The sequence below is a fragment of the Pongo pygmaeus genome, chromosome X (genome assembly GCF_028885625.2).
Source record: "Pongo pygmaeus isolate AG05252 chromosome X, NHGRI_mPonPyg2-v2.0_pri, whole genome shotgun sequence".
Taxonomy (NCBI): Eukaryota; Metazoa; Chordata; class Mammalia; order Primates; family Hominidae; genus Pongo; species Pongo pygmaeus.
Window position 1 is genome coordinate 9193868 of NC_072396.2, and position 16110 is coordinate 9209977.

Here is a 16110-nt window from a genome sequence, read left to right on the forward strand (position 1 = left end):
TGGTTAAATCTTTGCTGAAATTATTAATCCTTTAATGACTCCCACAGACCATCTACGGCATGTTTAACTTTCTAACTTGTCCTAAACATCCCTCTTCTTAAAACCAGTTATTCTCTTTAGGACAAAAGTTTACCATACAAGATCCTTTCTTATATAAACCTCCATTTTTTTACAACCCACTTTGCATAGCTAGGGTGTGACATATTACCAAACCCAATAAAAAGTCCCAGCAGACTCAGAGATAGTAAAACCTTCATGTTTACTGCTTGTCAGTAGCTATTATTTCTGCTATATGGATAATACTTAAGCGAAATGCAACAGCAATGGAAACTCTCTATCCAACATTTCAGTTAGAAGGTGCTACTATGTATAGCTCTAATGCAAATAGTAGAGTGAGTATAGCAATTCCCACAAGGGTGCCATAGTAGATTATTTCCATCTAAAATTTAAGTTGTCAAGATATAGAATTTCCCTTTTAGGGGGTCTATGAAGTTCTTTGGTTTTATTTTCCCAAAGAAAACTCCAGGTTATGGGCACCCTATTTATTTTCATTACCTGGCAGGATTTTCAGGATAATTGCCCAGAACTAGCATATTGGTCCAGATTTTTACTTTACCCATCCCCTTTTGTTTCTTCCAATCTGTAGGAGATCACTACTTGGTTCACAAGAGTAAGCAGGGTTCATCTAAAATGTAGGCAAAAACACTTAGAAACAACCAATGAGACTAAAATTTTACAACAAATGTATGATAAGTTTTGGAGCATAATTTTTCTCTCTCCAGTCCTCATTTTTGGTAAAAACAAATTATGATAGAACCGTGTTGTTTGTAGAATAAACTTTAGTTTTATACTTCACCTGATTCTGTGCATAAAGTGCAGCAAGAATAATTATCTTTCCCACAGGCTTTTAAATTGACTTTGGCGGAACTCTGTTTCACAAGGAATCTTAGATAAGACCTCTTAAAGCCAAGTCCAGCCATGGGTTTATATCCTCAAATACCTGTGAGTTGGGTGATCCCTTCCTCTTAAAGTCCCAAGATAAACTCAGAGCTCCTAGACCTGTTATAAAGTGGCATTCTTTATTGACTACAGGTCAGGAACCCTGTACAGGGACTGCATAGATGAGGGTATAAGGCAAGTCTATTTCTTTTTTTCCCCAAGGGGCTTTTATAAAGAAAATGTATTCTTAATGCACTGATCCAAACCATATTGCCATAAGTTAAGAATACTCACAGTCTCCGAATTTTAGAGAAACCAGGCAGTGAAAAACAAATATGCTTCAAATTTTGTTCAAGAAGCATACCTTACTTAATTGACAAAAGCAATAGATATCTTAAAGGAAAAGTTTCCTTGACTTTGAAGAAGAAAACAAAGATTAGCAATGTTTCAAGCAAAAAGTTAAAAAAGATGTCTTCAGACTTCTATTAGTGTAGTTCTAACTACTGTTTGATATTCAGAAACATTTCAGCTCCTCATGAGTCCTGTATATTTTTTCTATTCCAATGTTATAATCTTCAAAGCGATTAGAAACCTGCATTCGAGAACAACTGTTAAAGTCCTATAGCTTGATTATAAACCATCTTTTGAAAGGGAACAAAGCAAGACAACAATTGTCTGTGAAAGACAAAATTTCCAGGGTAGTTACAGTCAAAAACACGACTGACAGAGATTTGGTTATTTCTGTTGTTTACAATAACTTCAACCTTAATTATAATTGATAGTATATATTTAAACATTAGAATTTTAGAAATCTCACACAATTTTGAAACATACACTAATATTATTCACTAAAATATAACCTGAAGAAGATTAAACATCATTTTGGCAATCTCACATATGTAACCATGTTAAATAGCCCTGTTAACCTTTTTTTTCTGGACACTTTAAGGGCCCTTCTGAAGTCTCCAAAAGCCAGGTGTCAGGAAAGACAATTTTAAAACTGAGGTGTGATTTTGAGAAGCCTCTTAAGTATGTTAGAGGTTTGAAACACTTGATGTTATGAAATAGAATTCCAGATTACCATAAATTATTTATTTTGCCAAAATGATGACTCATAAGGCAAAAATCTTTCATTAGCCTTTACTATTACATAAATATCCTGTTCAAAGCCAAATTTTACCCTTGAATTAGTTTGTTATAGTTAATCCCAATTTTTAGTGAAACCTCATAGACGATTACATCTAATCTTAACCAATTTGACCACGGGTGAAATGTTTGCAAACCTTTTGTAACCGTTTTGCTAAAAGGCAGACTAGCATCTTAAGACCATCTTGCTGTGCCTTTATTTCAATGCTCAATTTATGAAAAAACCATGTATTACCATTTTGAATTTAATTACTGTTTACACATGGGATTTTTTGCAAGATTAATTTTTGCAATCTTTCTTAACTTGCTTAAATATCCAGCTTTAGTTTATCTAATTTAAAACAATCCTTTATCCCTAGGCTAAATTTACATTTCCATGCCTTCTTATAATCATTTACTAAAAGCATGTGTTACTGTCTTTACACATCTTGAAAATAAATCTATTTTTAGTAGTTTAAATTACATGTCATAATGATAACTTCTAGTAATTTGTAACTTTAATGTGAAACCTGGTGAGTTGTTTTCATTATATACTAGACACAGAGAAAGTCTGACTTTTTTCAGTATAATTAGGGGTGTGGTTAATTTTGTATGTCCGCAGGCCTCACCAAGTTGTAAAGCAGGCAGTTTACAACCTTGAAACATTTATCAAACCTAGTATTAGAATTGTATGACTTAGACCACCTATTTGCATTTTGACAACACTTGTATTTTACCAATAATCCTTAGGACTATTTTTATTTATTAAAGATTAACATCACATGAAATAAAAGGCATTACAGATTTTATTTTTCCTTTAAAACATATTTGATTTAAGCACTTATTTCTTAAGACAATCAATTAGAGCTCTTTTTATAGACATTACACACAACACATGTATAGTTACACAGACAGAAGATTCAGCACTTGTAAGATTTTTCATTTGCTGTTTTCTTAATTGGATTACTGGCTTTGAGGGGATGCCTTGGAAGAACAGGGACAGGAAAGCAGGCATTCCTAGGGTCTGATAATCAGGCACAGCTGAAGGCAAAGCCAGATCCCCAGAATTAAGAGCGCCATTTTATACTGGATCCTGGATCCCGCAAAGGAGGGAAATGCTATGGGAAAAGATAGCACAGTGTTTCTACCATGCATTTCATTGCAAGGCAACCCAAAGATAAACAGTTCATTTTGCAATCAGCCCATCCTCTGTGGGAGTCTCATTTCTCAGGTCAGATTGGGGATGTTTTTATATCTTCTGGGTGGCTGAAAGAATGCCTCTCTGTTCCAAATGTGCAAATAGTTAAGTAGCCCTCCATAACTAGTATTAGCCATCACATAAAGTATATTTCCTGCCTAGTTATTACACATCAAGTATCTCTCATAATGTGAAGTAGTTTCTGATATCCCCAAAACTCAAAACCATCAGATAACACAATGCAAAACAAAACAGAGTCCTGGATTTTGAGAGATATCTATCCACTTTTAACACCTGGGATTTCATGAGGAAAATAGAGGTTTTCTTCTAAAATGGAGTCTGTAGCACCTCCTCTGTTCCCAAGGAGTCCCAGGCTAACAGATGTTATCCTAGGGCCTCTCATATGTGTCTTAAGAGTGGCAAGAAAATGGAGAAAAATAATTCAGTTGACTGAGAACAAAATAAAACCTTTTTCACCCAATTGCTGGCAAGATGGCCGAATAGGAACACCTCCAGTCTGTAGCTCCCAGCAAGATCGACGCAGAAGGCAGGCGATTTCTGCATTTCCAACTGAGGGACCCAGTTAATCTCATTGAGACTGGTTGGACAGTGGGTGCAGCCCACAGAGGGCAAGCCAAAGCAAGGTGGGTGTCGCCTCACCTGGGAAGTGCAAGGAGTCTGGGGATTTCCTGTTCCTAGCCACTGGAAGCCATGAGAGACTGCACGGGAGGAACAGTGCACTCTGGCCCAGATACTGCGCTTTTCCCATGGACTTTGCCACCAGCAAACCAGGAGATTCCCTCTGGTGCCTGACTCGGTGGGTCCCACCTTCAGGGAGCCCAGCAAGCTAAGATCCACTGGCTTGAAAGTCTCACTGCTAGCACAGCAGTCTGAGGTCGACCTGAGACGCCTGAGCTTGGTGAGGGGAGGGGCATTGCTGAGGCTTGAGTAGGTGGTTTTACCCTCACAGGGTAAACAAAGCTGCCAGGAAGTTCAAACAGGGTGGAGCCCACCACAGCTCAGCAACGCCACTGCTGCCCGACCACCTCTCTAGGCAGAGCATGTCTGAAAAAAAGGCACCAGCCCCAGTCAGGTACTTATAGATAAAACCCCCATCTCCCTGGGACAGAGCACCTGGGGGAAGGGATGGCTATGGGCGCAGCTTCAGCAGACCTAAGTGTCCCTGCCTGACCATTCTTAAGAGAGCAGCAGATCTCCCAGCACTGCATTCGAGCTCTGATAAGGGACAGGCTGCCTCCTCAAATGGGTCCCTGACCCCCATGTATCCTGACTGGGAGACATCTCCCAGTAGGGATCAACAGACACCTCATACAGGAGAGCTCTGGCTGGCATCTTGCGGGTGCCCCTCTGGGACGAAGCTTCCAGAGGAAGGAACAGGCAGCAATCTTTGCTGTTTTGCAGCCTCTGCTGGTGACACCCAGGCAAAGAGGGTCTGGAGTGAACCTCCAGCAAAGTCTAGCAGATCTGCAGCAGAGGGGCCTGACTGTTAGAAGGAAAACTAACAAACAGAAAGGAATAGTAGCAGCATCAACAAAAAGGACGTCCACTCACAGACCCCATCCGAAGGTCACCGACTTCAAAGACCAAAGGTAGACAAATCCACGAACATGGGGAGAAACCAGTGCAAAAAGGCTGAAAACTCCAAAAACCAAAACACCTCTTCTCCTACAAAGGATCACAACTCCTAGCCAAAGGGAACAAAACTGGGCGGAGGATGTGTTTGATGAATTGACAGCAGTAGGCTTCAGAAGGCGGGTACTAACAAACTCCTCTGAGCTAAAGGAGCATGTTCTAACCCAATGCAAGGTAGCTAAGAACCTTGATAAAAGGTTGCGGGAACTGTTACTAGAATAACCAGTTTAGAGAATAACATAAATGACCTGATGGAGCTGACAAACACAGCAAGAGAACTTAGTGATACATACACAAGTATCAATAGCTGAATCGATCAAGCAGAAGAAAATATATCAGAGATTGAAGATCAACTCAATGAAATAAAGCGAGAAGATAAGATTAGAGAAAAAAAGAGTGAAAAGAAACAAAGCCTCCAAGAAATATAGGACTATGTTAAAAGACCAAATCTATGTTTGATTGGTGTACCTGAAAGTGACGGGGAGAATGGAACCAAGTTGGAAAACACCCTTCAGGATATTACCTAGGAGAACTTTCCTAACCTAGCAAGACAGGCCAACATTCAAATTCAGGAAATACACAGAAAACCACAAAGATATTCCTCAAGAAGAGCAACCCTAAGACACGTAATTGTCAGGTTCACCAAGGTAGAAATGAAGGAAAGAAATGCTAAGGGCAGCCACAGAGAAAGGTCAGATTACTCACAAAGGGAAGCCCATCAGACTAACAGCAGATCTCACAGCAGAAACCCTACGAGCCAGAAGAGAGCGGGGGCCAATATTCAACATTCTTAAAGAAAAGAATTTTCAACCCAGAATTTCATATCCAGCCAAACTAAGCTTCATAAGTGAAGAAGAAATAAAATCCTTTACAGACAAGAAAACGCTGAGAGATTTTGTCACCATCAGACAGACTTGACCTACAAGAGCTCCTGAAGGAAGCACTAAACATTGCAAGGAACAACCAGTACCAGCCACTGCAAAAACATACCAAACTGTAAAGACCTTTGACGCTATGAAGAAACTGCATCAACTAATGGACAAAATAACCAGCTGGCATCATAATGACAAGATCAAATTTATACATAACAATATTAACCTTAAATGTAAATGGGCTAAATGCCCCAATTAAAAGACACAGACTGGCAAATTGGATAGACAGTCAAGACCCATCAGTGTGCTGTATTCAGGAGGCACATCTCACGAGCAAAGACACACATAGGCTCAAAATAAAGGGATGGAGGAAGAATTACCAAGGAAATGGAAAGCAAAAAAAAAGCAGAGATTGCAATCTTAGTCTCTGATAAAACAGACTTTAAACCAACAAAGATCAAAAGAGACAAAGAAGGCCATTACATAATGGTAAAGGCAACAATCCAACAAGAAGAGCTAACTATCCTAAATATATATGCACCCAATACAGGAGCACTCAGATTCATAAAGCAAGTTCTTAGAGACCTACAAAGAGACTTAGACTCCCACACAATAATAATGGGAGGTTTTAACACCCCACTGTCAATATTAGGCAGATCAACGAGATAGAAAATTAACAACGATTTCCAGGACTTGAACTCAGCTCTGGATCAAGTGGACCTAATAGGCATCTACAGAACTCTTATCCCTTAAATTAACAGAATATACACTCTTTTCAGCACCACATCGCACTTATTTTAAAATTGACCATATAATTGGAAGTAAAACACTGCTCGGCGAATGCAAAAGAATGGAAATTATAACAAACAGTCTCTCAGACCACAGTGCAATCAAGTTAGGACTCAGGTTTAACAAACTCACTCAAAACTGCACAACTACATGGAAACTGAACAACCTGCTCCTGAATGACTACTGGGTAAATCACGAAATGAAGGCAGAAATAAAGATGTCCTTGAAACCAATGAGAATAAAGACACAACATCCCAGAATCTCTGGGACACATTTAAAGCAGTGTGTAGAGGGAAATTTATAGCACTAAATGCCCACAAGAGAAAGCAGGAAAGATCTAAAATTGACACCCTAACATCACAATTAAAAGAACTAGAGAAGCAAGAGCAAACAAATTCAAAAGCTAGCAGAAGACAAGAAATAACTAAGATCAGAGCAGAACCGAAGGATATAGAGACTCAAAAAAAACCCTTCAAAAAATCAATAAATCCAGGAGCTGTTTTTTGAAAAGATCAACCAAATAGACCACTAGCCAGACTAATAAAGAAGAAAAGAGAGAAGAATCAAATAGATGCAATAAAAAATGATAAAGGGATATCACCACCGATCCCAAAGAAATACAAACTACCATCAGAGAATACTATAAACACCTCTATGCAAATAAACTAGAAAATCTAGAAGAAATGGATAAATTCCTGGACACATACACCCTCCCAAGACTAAACCAGGAAAAAGTCAAATCCATGAATAGACCAATAACTAGTTCTGAAATTGAGGCAGCAATTAATAGCCTACCATCCACAAAATGTCCAGGACCAGACGGATTCACAACCGAATTCTACCAGAGGTACAAAGAGAAGCTGGTACCCTTCCTTCTGAAACTATTCCAATCAATAGAAAAAGAGGGAATTCTCCTTAACTCATTTTATGAGGACAGCATCATCCTGATACCAAAAACCTGGCAGAGACACAACAAAAAAAGAAAATTTCAGGCCAATATCCCTGATGAACATTGATGTGAAAATCCTCAATAAAATACTGGCAAACCGAATCCAGCAGCACATCAAAAAGCTTATCCACCACAATCAAGTTGGCTTCATCCCTGGGATGCAAGGCTGGTTCAACATATGCAAATCAATAAATGTAATCCATCACATAAACAGAACCAATGATAAAAACCACATGAATATCTCAATAGATGCAGAAGAGGCCTTCGATAAAATTCAACAGCCCTTCATGCAAAAAACTCTCGATAAGCTAGGCATTGATGTAATGTATCTCAAAATAATAAGAGCTATTTATGACAATCCCAAAGCCAATATCATACTGAATGGGCAAAAACTGGAAGCATTCCCTTTGAAAACCGGCACGAGGCAAGGATGCCCTCTCTCACCACTCCTATTCAACATAGTGTTGGAAGTTCTGGCCAGGGCAATCAGGCAGGAGAAAGAAATAAAGAGTATTCAATTAGGAAAAGAGGAAGTCGTTCTCTCTGTTTGCAGATGACATGATTATATATTTAGAAAACCGCATCATCTCAGCCCAAAATCTACTTAAGCTGATAAGCAACTTCAGCAAAGTCTCAGGATACAAAGCCAATGTGCAAGAATCACAAGCATTCCTATACATCAATAACAGACAGAGAGCCAAATCATGAATGAACTCCCATTCACAATTGCTACAAAGAGAATAAAATACCTAAGAACACAATTTACAAGGGATGTGAAGGTCCTCTTCAGGGAGAACTACAATCAACTGCTCAAGGAAATGAGAGGACACAAACAAATGGAAAAATATTCCATGCTCATGGACAGGAAAAATCAATACTGTGAAAATGGCCATACTGCTCAAAGTAATTTATAGATTCAATGCTCTCCCAATCAAGCCACCATTGACTTTCTTCAAATAAATGGAAAAAACTACTTTAAATTTCATATGGAACCAAAAAAGAGCCCGCATAGCCAAGACAACCCTAAGCAAAAAGAACAAAGCTGGAGGCATCATGCTGCCTGACTTCAAACTATACTACAAGGCTACAGTAACCAAAACAGTGTAGAACTGGTACCAAAACAGATATATAGATCAACGGAACAAAACAGAGGCCTCAGAAATAACACAACACACCTATAACCATCTCGTCTTTGACAAACCTGACAAAAACAAGAAATGCGGAAAGGATTCCCTGTTTAATAAATGGTGTTGGGAAAACTGGCTAGCCATAGCCAGAAAACTGAAACTGGACCCTTTCCTTATACAAAATTTAACTTTATACAAAAATTAACTCATGATGGATTAAAGACTTAAACACAAAACCTAAAACTATAAAAACCCAGAACAAAACCTAGGCAATACCATTCAGGACATAGACATGGGCAAAGACTTCATGACTAAAACACCAAAAGCAATGGCAACAAAAGCCAAAATTGACAAATGGGATCTACCTAAACTAAAGAGCTTCTGCTCAGCAAAAGAAACTATCATCAGAGTGAACAGGCAACCTACAGAATGGGAGAAAAAAGTGGGCAAAGGATATAAACAGACACTTCTCAAATGAAGACATTTATGCGGCCAATAAACATATGAAAAAAAGCTCATAATCACTGGTGATTAGAGGAATGCAAATAAATAAAAACCACAATGAGATAACATCTCATGCCAGTTAAAATGGCAATCATTAAAAAGTCTGGAAACAACAGATGCTGGCAAGGATGCAGAGAAATAGGAACACTTTTACACTGTTGGTGGGAGTGTAAATTAGTTCAACTATTGTGGAAGATAGTGTGGTGATTCCTCAAGGAACCAGAAATACCATTTGATCCAGCAATCCCATTACTGGGTATATACCCAAAGGATTACAAATCATTCTACTATAAAGACACATGCACACGTATGTTTATTGCAGCACTATTTACAATAGCAAAGACTTGGAACTAACCCAAATGCCCATCAATGATAGATTGGATAAAGAAAATGTGGCACACAGACACCATGGAATACTATGCAGCCATAAAAAAGAATGAGTTTATGTCCTTTGCAGGAACATGGATGAAGCTGGAAACAATCATCCTCAGCAAACTAACACAGGAACAGACAACCAAACACTGCATGTTCTCACTCATAAGTGGGAGTTGAACAATGAGAACACATGGACACAGGGAGGGGAATATCACACACCAGGGCCTGTCAGGGGGTGGGGGGAAAGGGAGAGAGAGCATTAGGACAAATACCTAATACATGCGGGGCTTAAAACCTAGATGATGGGTTGATAGGCGCAGCAAACCACCATGGCACATGTATACCTATGTAACAAACCTTCACGTTCAGCACATGTATCCCAGATCTTAAAGTAAAATAAATAAGTAAATAAAATAAAATAACCAAAAGAGTAAAAAAAAAAAAAAAAGAATTAATGAAATGCTTAGCTAGGCATGGCCAATGGAATTAGAATTAGCCAAGTCTTGCTATAACTTTCTGCTTCCTTATTGTCCTGAGTTTCAGTGGGCAACAGATTCATCTTTGGAGATTACTACAGAAATCTCTGCAACACTGTCTTTTTGCATTCATAACTTAAGGCTTTCATAATTATTGCAGAAGTTTCTCAGTCTCTCCATGTGAAATTTCTCTTAGTGATTGGATTTTAGATATTTCACAGTTCCTTTTGTGCTTTTAAACACATAGGTCCAATTCTGCTACTTAAAGTGGTTTCATGTTCCATTCGCCTGCTCAAAATACGCCTGTTTAATCCCTCTTCTATGGTGATTGATCTGTTTACACTATACTATACTAGACTGGGGAAGTTTTCAAGTTGACTTGAGCTTTTTAGGATGTAGACAGCAGCTAAATTGATGACAAAAATGAGATGCTACCTTAAAAAGTCTATCCAAATGTACCAAAGGTATTTGCTGTATGAGTCATGTTCTTTGCATCATAACTTCCTTTGAAAATGAAAGCTATGTACTTTTTGAATTAATAATAATGGTTTACATAGATAAACACATACTCCTGTCCATGCACACAGGCGAGTGCAGGTGCACACACACACACACGCCTCCCACACACACACATTATCTTAGAGTGTGCCTTGGCATTCTTCACACAGACATACATCATTGTTGAAGAGACCCAGCTCTGTGTGGTCAGTCTGTGTGCCCAGCATCACCTTTGTCCCTCCACAGCTATGTGCCCACTTTCTGTGGTCTTTATATTTTTCTGAAGAAGAGTCAGGTTATTCATTCACTTTATTTGTGTACACACTTCAAAAATATATATTTCAACATTTCTATAATATCCAATAAAAGGACAAAATTAGAGGATACAACTTCTGACCCAATAAAGGAGAAAATAAAATGGTAATAAGCTAAAATAAAACAAACACAAACAAGGTAGACAGAATAAAAGTGATATGAACAGCAAGTATACTAACAGAAAGTATCTTATCATCCAGTGTGCCTCAGGATCCTTATCTGTCGCATGGTGATAATGCCTACTTGAAAAGGTCGTTGTGATAATTCAATGAGATAAGGTAGTCCAGCGCTGAGCATAGTGCCTGGTCCGTAGGAGGTGTTCCATATTTATCTCCAGCCCGTGGACCTTCTTTCGGGAAGTTTAAATTTCTTTTCCACTCTCAAAATGGCCTCTTGGTTTTGAACTTGAAGCTGTTGTAGTGCTGCAGTCGGCCAGTAGAGGGCAATCTCGGTATTGCCATCGCGGAGAGCGGGACACCTGGCTGTGTGGGTCCCGACTGAGAGTGCGCCGGTGCTGCCGGCCAGCACCTGGCTACCCACCCAGCTCGCTTACTTAGCAGCTCCCCTTCCGGGGTTGAGAGTCCTGGGCCTGAGCCTGCAGCCTCGGCCATCTGGTCCCTCACTTGATCTCCCACTGCTAGTTATAAACAAATCTTGTGCAAACCTCCCGGGCTCATCCCCAGTCCCGCGGAGCGGCTAGACGTTGATGAAGGATCCCTGGTCACCTTTGGCCGTCTCGGGTTCCAGGCAGCGCCCCTTCCTCTGTGTGACATGAGGTTCTGGTAGAATTTGGCATAGCAGCGCAGCCCTCCAGGAAGTCTTGGTGATGGTGGCACGGTTCCCTTTCTGCTGATGATGTTTCGTTACTGTCACTGGAGAGTTTACCCTGGTTTTTCTTTCTTCTTTGCAGAGGGCCCGCCATCAGGTTTTAAGTCTTCATAATCGGTCCAGTCGAACAAGGCCACGTCCAGTGTGGGTATCGCCTCCCCGTCAGGCCTGTGCTGTGCCTGGGGCCGCAGGGGGGCGATGAGCAAGATTAAGGACTCTTCTGTGGCAGGTGCTGCCTCAAAGGTCGTGAGGAAGAGCATGGTGGGGGCCAGACTGGCGGAAGAATCCTTCATGGTCGCATCCAGCGCCTTGGCTTCGGAAAGCTCTGCCTTCATCAGGGAACTGGGACCTCCCACCAAGGCTCGGCCTCGGTGCAGCCTCAGCCTGTCCCTGCGTCTCTTGTACTCCCTGCTGCGTTTCCTGGCCCTCTCCCACCCTGGACACCGATTCTCCTTCTTGGGGTAGGGCAACTCGAGCCCCAGGAGCAGGTCCTTGACCCGCAGCAGGCCTGCAGGACTCTGCTCAGGCAGCGGCCCCTCAGGCCCTGGCAGCCTGGAAGCCTGCCTGGTGGCGGTGAGCACAGCCCTATCCTGGGCCTACCTGGGCAGGCCTGAGCCCCACTCCTTCTTGCCCGGGTCGCGCTGGCGGCGGTGGCTGGCCTGAGGCGACCACAGCGCTGGGCCTGGGAGGTCGATGTGATTCTCGGGTAGATTCTGAGCAGGGGTCCCAGGTGCAAGGGCGTTTGCCAGGCTCACCTCCAGGGGCAGCAGGAGGACTAGGACTAGGGTCGTCAGGGAGGAGGCGGAGGGGCGCCGGGCCGAGCACCCGCGGGAGCCTAGCGCAGCAGCGGGTGAGCCGCAGAGCGGGGACTGCGGGGTGGAGAGGTGCGCGGGCGGCGGGAGAATGTCAGAACTACCATTTGATCCAGCAATCCCACTACTGGGTATCTACCCAGAGGAAAAGAAAGGAAAAAAAGTCATTATACGAAAAAGATACTTGCTCAAGCATGTTTGCAGCAGCACAATTCGCAATTGCAAAAACGGTGAACCAACCCAAATGCCCATCAATCAACGAGTGGATAAAGAAACTGATATTATATATATACATATGATAAAAAAAACTATGCAGTCATAAAAAGGAATGAATTAATGGCATTCCTAGTGACCTGGATGAGACTGGAGACTATTATTCCAAGTGAAGTAACTCAGGAATTGAAAACCAAACATCGTTATGTTCTCACTCCTAAGTGGGAGCTAAGCTATGAGGATGTAAAGGCATAAGAAGGATGCAATGGACTTTGGGGACTCAGGGGGGAAGGGTGAGAAGGGGGTGAGGGATAAAAGACTGCAAATTGGTTCAGTGTATACTGCTCAGGTGATGGGTGCACCAGAATCTCACAAATCACCACTAAAGATCTTACTCATGTGACCAAACACCACCTGCTCCTCAATAACCCATGGAAATAAAATTAAAATAAATAAAAAGAAATTTAAAAAAATAAAAAAGCATTACGAAGTCAAATTCAGAAAAAGAGATATAAACATGGTTTAAAATGACCCAAAAATAACAACTTTCAAATTCTGAACACAAATAGGGATGGGGCTATTTGTTTGTTTTAGTGCCTATAGAAATTGTATTATAACCAGGCTTTTATAGTCATTTGTTGAAAAAAAAGTACAACATAAAGTGAATACACTAATCAAGGAAGCTATATATATGCTATAAATATATACATTTTTCATATATGTCCATAGGGGAATGTCCATCATTCTGGAGAAGTTGCATGGAGCTGTTTAGTACATTTTAACTAATTTTCCTAAAAAAAAAAAAAAAGAGAGAGAATTTCTCCTAAATTCAGACACTGCTTCATTGGTTAATTCATTTTTTAATCCATCCATTCACTCAATATCTCAGCAAATATTTATGGTGGCTTTTTTTTTTTTCCTTTTAGTAAAGGACTATGCTAGGCCAGGCACAGTGGCTCATTGCTTGTAATCCTAGCACTTTGGGAGGCCGAGGTGGGAGAATCACTTGAGCCAGGAGTCAGAAACCAGCCTAGGCTCTGTCTCTACTAAGAATAATAGCTAAATTTAAAAAATATATTTTAAAAAGGACTATGCTAGTTCTTTAAGGTATCCAAAGCTTATTTGATAAAAATCCCACTCTCTGTAAATTTATAGAAGAGTGGGAAATAATTTTATCAGTAAATTATATCATTGTACTTAAAATGTTTCGATTTGGCTTTGATTTTAAGAAATGCAAGGAAATATGAAATGGTTTACATTAATTATATATTGCATATATTCATATGCAAATATTTAAATATGTATTAAAATGTATATGTGGTATATTATTCAACCTTGTTTGTGAATTTAGGAAAAAAGAGATTTGTACATTTTAAAACTTCTTTGTATGAAAAAAAATTCTGGAAACTATAAGCGCAAGCTATCTACATTAGTGTTTCTGTGTTTGCCAAAACAGTATTACAGCCCAAAGGGGAATGGTTGAGGACAGATAACTTGGCCAAATGGCCCTGGCTAAAAAAAGTGAGGAGATTGCATCAAACTCACTCCAAAAGCGAATCAAAGAATAACTTGAAACTGCTGTCACTCACTTAGATTTTGCTTCCTGGTCCTTAGTGGTAGCTGATGAGGTTTAGAAATAAGCACATGTATCTGTCTATACTGAAGGGAAGAAAATAAATCTACTATGGCACCAGTTCAAAACACTGCATGAGCAGTCGAGAGAAACAATTTACCAGATCATGCTTAATGGTAAATCAGAAATGACAGGTATGAAATGACATGTACGAAAACATGGGGCTGCAACTTGAAAATACTGGAAAATGAGTCATCTATGTTTACAGAACCAATCAGATCTTGGACTGATAACACTTTGTAAGTTGCAATTGCTGAATATCATGTATCTATGTGATCAGGACCATCTGTAATGATGAATGGTTCATGTTCACACAGCTTCAAATGCCTGATTTCTGAAATGATCAACTATTTATTAGGTGTAAGGTAAGGGCAATGATGCATATGATCTTCTCTTGTGCTTAGAGATGTTAAAATTCACTTACGGAACTACGAAGATTATGACATGCAATAAAGCTTCTAAACTATGTAGTAACATCCAAGGCAGGATTTTGTGGATTATGTGTTAGTAATGATATTTAAGCAAATATATTAATATATTAATTATGTGATAATTTTCATTTTAATTACAATAAATTAATTTTATCGTAAGCATCTTTTCTATTTACACATAAAACTCCTACGAATTCAAATAATAAAAAATGATGTTTTTAATCTGTACTCAAGAATAGAGAGTCATATGTTTTATATAAAAAGAGTCTATTTCAACATGGCAAAACCCCTTCTCTACTAAAAATACAAAAATTACCTGGGCATGGTGATGCGTGCCTGTGGTCCTAGCTCCTCGGGAGTCTGAGATGGGAGGATGACTTGAGGCCAGGAGACAGAGGTTGCAGTGATCTATGATTACACCACTGCCCTCCAGCCTGGATAATAGAGCAAGACTCTGTCTCAAAATAATACAATACAACACAACACAACACAATACAATACAAAATAAAATAATAAAATACAAAGTGTATAGGTCAGCTGGATGCAGTGGCTCATGCCTGCAATCCCAGCACTTTGGGAGGCTGAGGCAGGAGGATCACTTGAGGCTAGGAGCTCAAGACCAGCCTGGGCAACGTAGTGAGACCATGTCTTTACAAAGCACATAAAATAATTAGCCAGCATGGTGGCACACGCCTGTATTCCCAGGTACTCGGGAGGCCTGAAGTGAGAGGATCCCTTGAACTACTGTATACAATTTGCAGCCAGGTGGAAGACAGTACAGACCTCATAGCCTCCATTAACTCAATGAACCCATTCCCCAGCCCACGGACACATACACAAAGACTTACACTCATGGCACTTGGTTATGGGAGCCGGCGTTTCTCCGTGAGGTTAGCAAGGATAAGCTTTTTATTGTCACTGTGGCTTCTCAGTTTATGCAAGTCAACACCTTTGAACAAGGGCTGAGAAGAGGATGGAATCCATCCTACCTCCCTCTTTATAATGGTGCCATTTAAACAATTATTTTGTAGAGATGAGATCTTGCTATGCTGGCCAGGGTGGTCTCAAACTCCTGGCCTCAAGTGATTCTCCCATCCCTGCCTCCCAAAGCGCTGGGATTATAGGCATGAGCTACTGTGCTCACCTAAAACAATGCCATTTTTAAGATGAGGTGCATTTAAAGAAAGGGTGTATTTGGTAGGCAAAATAAGTACCCTCCAAAGATGTCCAGGAACTCATCCCTGGAACCTGTGAACATGTGAGACGACAAGGCAAGGGAGGAAATGAGTTGGAAGGTGCTAATGACAGGTACCAATCAGCTGACCCGAAACATGGATATTATCCTGGGTTATCTCTGGGGGAGTTCAGTGGAA

At 40.3% G+C, this 16110-nt stretch overlaps 1 pseudogene; it reads right to left on the bottom strand.

The window, feature by feature from the left end:
• Positions 1-11516: 11516 nt before the first annotated feature.
• LOC129025424 (draxin-like) lies at positions 11517-15995 on the bottom strand (annotated as a pseudogene).
• Between the last annotated feature and the right edge of the window lie 115 nt (positions 15996-16110).